The sequence below is a fragment of the Diuraphis noxia genome, unplaced genomic scaffold, assembly GCF_037042655.1.
Source record: "Diuraphis noxia isolate RWA-SAM2 unplaced genomic scaffold, SU_Dnox_SAM2 contig0001, whole genome shotgun sequence".
NCBI classification, from domain to species: domain Eukaryota; kingdom Metazoa; phylum Arthropoda; class Insecta; order Hemiptera; family Aphididae; genus Diuraphis; species Diuraphis noxia.
In genome coordinates, this window is record NW_028301711.1 from 61,489,269 (window position 1) to 61,499,144 (window position 9,876).

Consider the following 9,876-nt stretch of genomic DNA (forward strand, 5'->3'; position numbering starts at 1 on the left):
ATAATTAAAGTAAAAACCGGAAATGGGATTTGAATTGTCCATCGTCAAACTGAGGTACTATCTTTTCGACATAATTTTCCATTCTAGGTATTGCATTTTTGGCAGTTACAAACGGTACTGCAAGTTCAAAGTCATGATCATCGTCCTCACTGCTATGGACTAGCGTCCCGCATTGTATAGTTCACAGTCAACTAGGTACCAGCCGCACCAATCTAGGGAAGGGTGCGACGAACTTTGTAAATGTAGGAGGACAGCATTTCTGGAAATCGTTAAAATTAGGGACATACTAAATCATGGGAGCAGAAGACTATAAAAATGTCCTCAATAAGGGTGCACAAGACGTAGTTTTATGCATCATTACAAAAGTTCAAAGAACCAAATGTTAAATGTAATATAATAATATATACTCTTAATATTAATTATAATATCAATCACCAAGGCCTGCAGCTGCACGGGATGCACATTTGGCTTGTATGTGGGCGAGTAACATTTCCGTCAGTCTAGATAATTATACCACATCCGTGAGAACAGCGACAAGAACGAGTAGACTATGGGGAGTAGAGGGTAGCACTATATAAGGGACCCCGAAACGGCCTGTATTCAGACGCGACTTGACCAGACTAGCCAGAGCACCTTCACGCCAGTCTGTTGTTTAATTTAATTCATTGGACTTAGAAAATTTCTTATAAACAATATTTTGAACTTAGAAAATATTCGAGTCAAACCGAATTTATTCTAATCATTCAGAATACTTAACTTACATTCAGCTTTCATGTTATAAATAAATATATGTTTTACCACAATAAATAAACAATTAATCTAATTAAGAAGAATTCTACGTTGTGTAATTAACTCAAGAGTCACCTTCCAAACATCATCCTTGACTACTGATACATGTAGGCGACGTGATCACTACATCACTATCTTCCGACGAAGAGAAAAATAAAACATCTCCAACTAGTTGTAAAGCTAGTCCAACTAACTCTTCGTCATTAAAGTCATCCATTAATAATGAGGTAACTATTAGCTATTACTAATTAGAATTTTTAATTATTTTGATTATTGAGTGAATGGTCAAATTAAATAAAAATACGTGAACGTGATAACTCATAAAGTGATAACATTGAAATGATCGCGCCTGAATAATAAATTGCGTTCGTCTTGGACATTGCTTACTAGCGCTTATGCCAAGACGAACGGTATCGTTATCGTGAGCACTGTAATCGCAAAAGCGTCCAAGACGAACGCACCCCAAATGGTCATGAACCGAGACCGAACAGGCGGCATTCAATACAATAAAACGCGCCTTGTACGACTCGCCAAAACTGTCGACACCAAATTACGGAAAACCGTTCTGCCTACAAACGGATGCTAGCGAAATAGGAGCAGGTGCCGTCCTTTTCCAACGGGTTGACAGACCGGACGAAAGACGGATAATCGCCTACGCAAGCAGGAAGTTTAGTGACACGCAGAAACGGTACGCCGCGGTTGAACGCGAGTGTCTCGCGATAATTTGGGCAATCGACTAATTCAGACCATATTTGGAAGCCCGCCGTTTTGACCTTTACACGGACAACGCAGCCCTCACTTGGCTCCACCGAGTCAAAAACACAAATTCCAAGTTAACCAGGTGGGCACTACAACTAGCTAAACTGGACTACCAGACCACGCATGTGCCCGGCGTACAGACCGAGGCGCCGGATATGCTATCACGGAATCCGGCACCCGGACCTCCGGTAGACGAGGAACACCTCGAGGAACGACTAGTAGGGGTACCCACACCACCACACAGCACGTCAACACACAACACCACTACTAGCGCACCGGCAGACAACCTGTTCGCCACCACGGACTCGGACAAGCCAACCAACGACCACACCATCACACACGCTATGCTCGCGGCTTGGCAGGCCAATGACCCCAAAACACGAGCCATAGTGGACAACGGGACACCGGACAAGCCGGCGCACAACACCAGAAACGCCACGGAAAAGAGTAGCCAATACATTTTTACCGACGGCAGTGCTCTGCATGGTCCGGTTTATATCAGTCCGGTCCATGGTCTGATTTGGTCCAGTCTTATGATATAAAATTAAGTAACGGTTTGGTTCAGTCCAGTTCAATACATTTAAAAATATATTCGGTCTAGTCCCAATCAAAATATTTAGTGTTACAGTTCGGTTCGGTCGAATAAAAAATAATGTTATTTAATTTCAACTTGGTCCGGTCTAGGTTTAAGACCGATTCCGATATTGGTCCGGTCTTCGGTCCCGTTATGATCCACATTAGATGTACATTTTTATATTTAGCAAGAATTATATTTCAAGTATTTTATAATCTTTTCGGGTTTTCCAAGAAAACAGAATAATTAGGGGCTAGAGCTAAACTTTTATAATAACAATAAATAATTGAAATTGTTAGCTATAAAGTATAAATAGTAACTATAAATAAAACATCATGTTATAACGTTATGTAATATGTACCTACTTACCTCTTATGTACAATATTGTCGATTCCCACGAACTATATATATCTATAGAATCTTACAGACTACAGTTATAAATGATAAAGTATGTTATTCGAAATTCCAAGCAAAATATATAAATAAATATTTTACGTATGGAATATTAATTATTACCTATCGAATTATAATTGTTATCTTTATTTTCCGACCGATCAACGATCAACTCCCGACAACTTACAAGTGACGACGGCGAGCCGGTTGTGCCAAATGTCATTTGTGTCCTGAAGACAAACACACGGAACACTACCACAGACATTTTATTTTAAAACGAATGTACATCATATCAGATATCTACGGTTATATTATTTTGACATCTGATATTCTGATACAGTGCTTTTAATTTTATTCAAGATTTTGAAATTTTTGGTAAGTACTTAATAGTAATTACTAATTACCTACTCTATTAGGTAGGTACATTTTAATAAATTATTTAAAATATTGTGTTTATTGATAGCCGTTAGGTGGCTATTATATTATGTATATTTAACGAAATAATATGATTTTATCTTGTATTAAAAAAATGTTTGTTAACTACTTAGGTATTTTGTGATATTTAATTAGTATTGTTTTAATTGGTTACATAATTTAAACTAAATAAATAACCTATAATACATAAAATATAGGGTTTTTAAATATGTCTGTCATCTGATATCAGTGCACCTGAACACTTTTCAATTAAATTATTATAAGATCACAAGGGTTCCGTCTTGAAAACATACAGCTTGGCAAATTTGGATTAGGTAGTAAGTACCTAAACAGAACCAATTTTGTGTTTTAAGTGAATTAACTTACTATACATAGGTATTATATACCTATACTTTATACCAAATTTAATGGTAAGAACATTATCTAGTACATTTTGTAGATTATTATTGATATTTTAATTTGTTTTGTGATATTTTTAAAGTTTTCATATTTTATATTCTTATATTATAACTTGCTTGGAAATTAAAATATAAAAATAACACATAGTTTCAACCATTTGATTACCTCTGAGATGTTCTAAATAATACAGGCGCGTACACAAAAAAATATTTTGGGGGGGGTTTTGGTTGTACATTTTTTTAATTATATAATCTAACCTAAACTATAGTCTAACAAGAAATTTACACAACTTCAATTAGGTATAGTACAATTTATTTTATAATTTCTCATAAAATTCGTTAATTATTAAAAACAATTTAAATAATATTTAATTAAAAACATGTATTTTGAATTTTTATAATATAAAATTTTTTTTTCGAGGTAGTCTTGCAAATCTGTTAATGACTTCGTCAATATCAATGTCATCATTTCTATAAATATTCATGAGCGATAATCCTGTCAATCGATCTTGTCCAATATTATTTCTTAAATAGGTTTTCAGTCTCCGCAATGTTGAAAATGAACGCTCTATGATTGACGATTATAATATAGATAGTGATCGAGCACTACGAGTCATATTACGATGGAAATGCGAGTAATTAAATAAAACTAAACTAAAAATTAATAAATAATAAAACTTTTTTCCTGAAATTTCGGGGGGGGTTTGAACCCCTAAAACCCCCCCTTGTATACGCGCCTGAAATAATATTACATTTAATTGCGATGATAGATTAATTCATAAATATATGCACTAAAATGTTAAAATATGCATGGAAAAAAAATATTCATTAAAAATTTATTTTTGGAACATTTGATTAATACAATATATTATAAAATAAAATTATTGAATAATACTAAAAACACTTTTCTTTATTTTTTCCACTTTCACTATTTTCAGGTAGCTTTAATCTATATATAAAAAAGAAATCAATTTATATCAAAATGTCTCTTAAAAGAGACTTAGTCTTCTAAAAAACTAATATTCTGTATTCACGTTATACCTACATTTTATTTTTAAATTAAGTATATAAATCATTTGTAGACATACTGGTGCATATTATTATTTTATAGTAGTAGATTCATATTTACGATATCGATTGATTCACCAAATTGAGGAAATATTGATAAAAAAGTTGCACTTAAAGTTTACGATATTTTTACGTGTTATGCTAATTGTTAATTATGAAATTAAATTAAGTTTTACATAAAAATATTTAAAAATGAGTCGAAATTGTTATGCCCCTGGTTGTTCAACTTAAAATTCTAAAGACAAAAAATATTATCTGTTAAATGGAATTCAATGGAAAAACAGGAAAGTATCTAAACTGTAAGAAATACCTAATATGTACCTAATACCTACTGTTACATTTTTACTATTTGTATGTATATTTATTACGTAAATATAGAACATTAATATTCTTTTTGTAATTTAATCTTAAAGATAAATTTGCACTGAATACGATGGTGAAATTCTAATTTAAATACCATTTTTAGTTTTTTAATTATAATTTTTTTAAGGTAATAAAGTCGAGTATGTAACCCTATCTAATACGGGTTAATTTTACTACAAGCCAGCCTCGCATTTGACCGCCACGCAGACTGGTGGAGAAATTAGTCTGCGATGTTTTACGGGACGGTTTTTGTGGTAGAGTTTGGCCTCCTTATCTCTAGTCTTCATGGTTACAACGATGGGCCTATGTTTTATCATCATTCGATTTCGACATAAAATATGTGAAATTCGAAGATAATACAGCCGATTTTTTATCACGAATAAAAGGTTCAAAATTTAAAATTTAAAATCATAATGAAGAATGTATTAGTCTTAATTTTCCTTTCACATTAGACTGGTCTGAAATAAAAATTGAAACAATTAGAGACACAATTCTCGCCAAATTATTAAACGCAGTCAAAACAGGAGAATGGAATAGTGATTTTTCTAAAAATTTAGAACTTAATTCGTATAATTTATGAAAAACTCAAATTACATTGGAACAGGGATATTATGGGGTATTATGGGATTACCGTGTTATTATACCAGCTAAATTTCGAAATAATATACTCAAAGAACTTCATTCATGTCATATGGGTTTATAATCTTTCAGTATGAAAAGTTTAGCGAGATCATACTTTTGGTGGCCAGGAATGGACAATGAAATCAAAAATATCACACAAAGTTGCAACGATTGTATTAATGTCAGGCAAAATCCGCCAAAATCTGTAACATCACCTTAGACATGACCAGAAAAACCGTGCACTAGAGCGCATTGCGATTTTCTTGGACCATTTCAAAATAAATATTATTCTGTCATTGTTGACGCAACCACAAAATTGTTAGAAGTATTTCAAATAAATTCTATTACAGCAGAAATTGTTATTCAAAATTTTTCAGAAACGATAGCACGATTTGGAATTCCAAAAACAATCACATCAGATGTTGCAAAATGTTTCACAGGTTTTGAATTTCAAGCATATTGCAAAAATCTAGGTATAAGGCATATGACAGGCGCTCCATTTAACCCAGAATCAAACAGCTGTGCGGAATCAGCAGTCAAAACAATAAAAAATGTATTTAAAAAATGCTCGACTGTACAATCCAATTAAATAAATTTCTTTTGATGTATCGTAATACACCTCATTCAACAACACGAGAAACGCCAGCTAAGCTAATGTTAGGTCGATCAACACGTTTACAATTTGAAGCGTTAATGCAGAATACAAATGAAGTGGTTATTGAACGACAAATATCACGAATAAACAATGGTGGTAATAGTAATAATAGTATAGTATCATTTAATACAGGTGATAATATTTTAGCTAGAGATTATAGGAATAATAACAATAAATGGCAAAAGGGTAAAATTATCAAATCCGTTAGTTGTAATACACACGATGTAGAGCTCGATGACGGAACTATTAGTAAGAGACACAATGATCAATTACTCATTGATAAATCACTGACACCAGCGAATAATTCAGTTTCACTTACACCCACAAGACAAATAAATGAAAATACTGAAAATATCAAAACAGTAGGTGCAAAACAAAATCCTGATACTATAATAATAAATAAAACAATAAAACACCTAGACCAATTAGATCTATAAAACCTAATACTACTACTAAACCACCTCAGCGATATTCTCCAAGTGATTATAATTAATGTAATTAAACTTACTAGTACACTAACATAGCGATTAAGTAATACACAAAATACTATTTATATGTTTTTTTAAGGAAAAAGATGTTGCATATTCAGCATTTATATTATATATATTACACCTATACTGTTTATACTAACAATAATCATACGCATAAGCATCATATTACGATCGATGGAGACTGTCCATCGGTTATTAGCGAGTAGAAATATAATGTAGATACGTCATTACGATTTATACTGTTAACAATAAATGTCTATATAATACGTTTATGTTATTATTTATATTAATAAAACATAACATATCTCATTAAATATTTTTGATGCACAACATGAAAGTTCAATAGCTGTAGATTTACTATTATATGTAGATCTTGAAATATTTGTGGCAATTTACCTTTATTCCCAATGTTCTGTATTGTTGTGGATATACTAAGTCTAACTTTTTGTATTGATCGTATAGTTTTCAATATTGTGATACATATTTTTAGAATTACTGATTGAGTCATCTCATATATCTTACAGTGAGCCTTGTAGTTCTGCTTCTACATCCACATCAATGACATCAAATACCATTCCAAATCCACCTTCACATCCAATACCAACACCATCACAAACAACAGTATCACCAACGTTGCAACCTAATTATTCTTGTTCTACATTTAAAGCCAATATCATGGTTTGAAAAACATGAAAATATGAAAATAGATCAAATCAGAACACAAAGTATTGAACTGATCAAAAGGTGAGTTATAAATTAATAATTTGATTTAAAATTTTTTTGAATTAAAAATTGATATCATTCAGACTTGATAAATTGGAGACAAGAGAACATGAAATGTTAGAAGTTCAAAAGCAACTTGTTGACAAATTAAACACAGCTAATGACATTGAAATTCAAAAGTTGGACATGCTCAAAAAAATGTTTAAGATTGATTGATTAGTATAGTAGAGATAGTAATTCAAAATAATATACCTATGCTCTGTTGTATTTTTAATCGTAATGAAAGTAACTATGTTTAACACAAAATTATAATATAGTAGATTTGTTTGTTATTTATGTATAATTTTAGTTTAAAGAAAATCTTATGTGATTTTTACTTTTTATTTTATACCCAAGTTTATGAAAGCTTAAGTCTACTAAAGGAAACAATGTGATATTTTTATAATGAAGTCAATAATTTATGTTTGTTATTTATTATTTAAATTGGTTAAACTATTTTGTTTTATATTGAAGTTTAACTATTCAAAAGGAAATTGAAACGTTATACATATATATTTATATATAATATATGTGTAATAAAGTCAAAATATTATGTTTATTTGGAATGTTGTTTATTTACAGATTCTGGTATAAATATTTAATAGTAAAAATAGAAAAATAATAAATAGGTAGTAATAAATATTTAAATGTGAACTTGTAGTATTCATGCATTGCAAATTGCATTACATTTTAATACTCCGCTTCTAGTCCCATCTTCATGTAGATCACCTCCTATCTCATTTTCAGACACATAAGGCTCGGAATTAAAGTCATCTCCAGTTGTCATACAAATATTGTGTAGAAAACAAGCAGTGGTGATAATCTTACCACAGTACGATTTATGATATACATCCATATGTCTATATTAGTTAATGAAATGCTTTAAATTAATGATATGCTAGAAAAAAAAATTTCTCAATGACTAATGTACTTTAATTTCGAAATCTCCCGAATAGTTTTCCAAAAGCTTGTTCTATGACCACACGTGAACTGCTTAAAATCTTATTTAAATTCTTTTGATTTTGTGTTAGGTGACCATTATCCTTATATGGCACCATAACTTTTTCGGTTAATGGATATGCTCCATTGCCTAAAATATGGCGATTGGGGAGAAGTATAGAGCCATTATTTTCTAAAATATTCCACCATATTGTGCTTTTTCGAAATACTCTAGCATCACGATCGTTTCCCCAGCCCATCCATTTAGATTTTTTTAAATTTTTTTCATCAATATTTAGTATGGAATTTGTATGCATTTGTACGACAAAAATCAGAATTTGAATGGATTTATTTTTAAAGGAAAAAGCAAAAAAGTGAAGGGAGGCTGTAGAAACGTTTCGCCAGCCCTCCCAAATTTAAAAATAACTTTTTCCAACATTTTCTTTCGCGAATATTTAGTATGGAATTTGTATGCATTTGTACGACAAAAATCAGAATTTGAATGGATTTATTTTTAAAGGAAAAAGCAAAAAAGTGAAGGGAGGCTGTAGAAACGTTTCGCCAGCCCTCCCAAATTTAAAAATAACTTTTTTCAACATTTTCTTTCGCGAATATTTAGTATGGAATTTGTATGCATTCGTACGCCCATTCGCTAATTTTTCCCGAAATTCCCTCCAACCGAAAAAACGGGTTTTCCACATCAGGTTTTTCCTTAGCATGTTTTTCAAAATTTTTTTGTTTATGATTATTTTGAAATTGTTTTCTTTTAAAAAAAAAATGCTTTCTATAACTATGCAGAGATGCAACAAATGTCCCTACATCCAGTACATATATATTATTAAAAAAATTATTTTAAATTGAGTGTATCTAGTAATGATTTTATTTAATATTTAAATACACCTTATTTTTTAATAATAATCGATTTGTTGAGATTTATAAAAATGTTTTTCTGAAATTCAAGTAGGTACTAGATTTGTTAAGGCCCGTTTAATGGAATTTGGCCTATTATCTCCATTCGGCACATCCAATACAACATTCTTGTGCACGCCTATAATTCACGTGATTCTGAGCGGAGCAACGAAAGTATCGGGGTTAGTAAATTGAGTCCCAAATGACCCTAACTCGGTAAATTGAGTCCCAGGGAAAAATAGGTAGTAGGTAAGTTGAGTCCCAGATAAAATAAGGTAGTAGGTAATTTTAGTCCCAGGGAAAAAACGATTTACATGCATTTAAAATTTAAAAATATGCACTATAAAATGTTTATTTGTAGACATTCATTGACTGCATGTATATAGTTTTGAATATAGCAACATGCATTTTTATTAATTATATAATTATTTTTTATGCAATAAAAGTGCATGTTGCTATATTCAAAATCATATACATGCTGTCAATGAATGTCCACAAATCACAACAAATAAAAATTGTATAGTGCACATTTTTAAATTTTAAATGCATATAAATCGTTTTTCCCTGAGACTCAAATTGCTTACTGCCTTATTTGTTCCGGGACTCAACTTACCTACTACCTATTTTTCCCCGGGACTCAATTTACCGCTTTCAAAATGTACCAAACTTATCTCGGACTCAATTTACCTAGCCCCGAACGTATTGGTGTTATAATAATGT

General features: G+C 31.3%; 1 pseudogene; it reads left to right on the forward strand.

Annotated features, from left to right (window-relative positions):
- The first annotated feature begins 6,003 nt into the window (after positions 1-6,003).
- On the forward strand, positions 6,004-7,485 carry LOC149061144 (uncharacterized; annotated as a pseudogene).
- Positions 7,486-9,876: the final 2,391 nt, after the last annotated feature.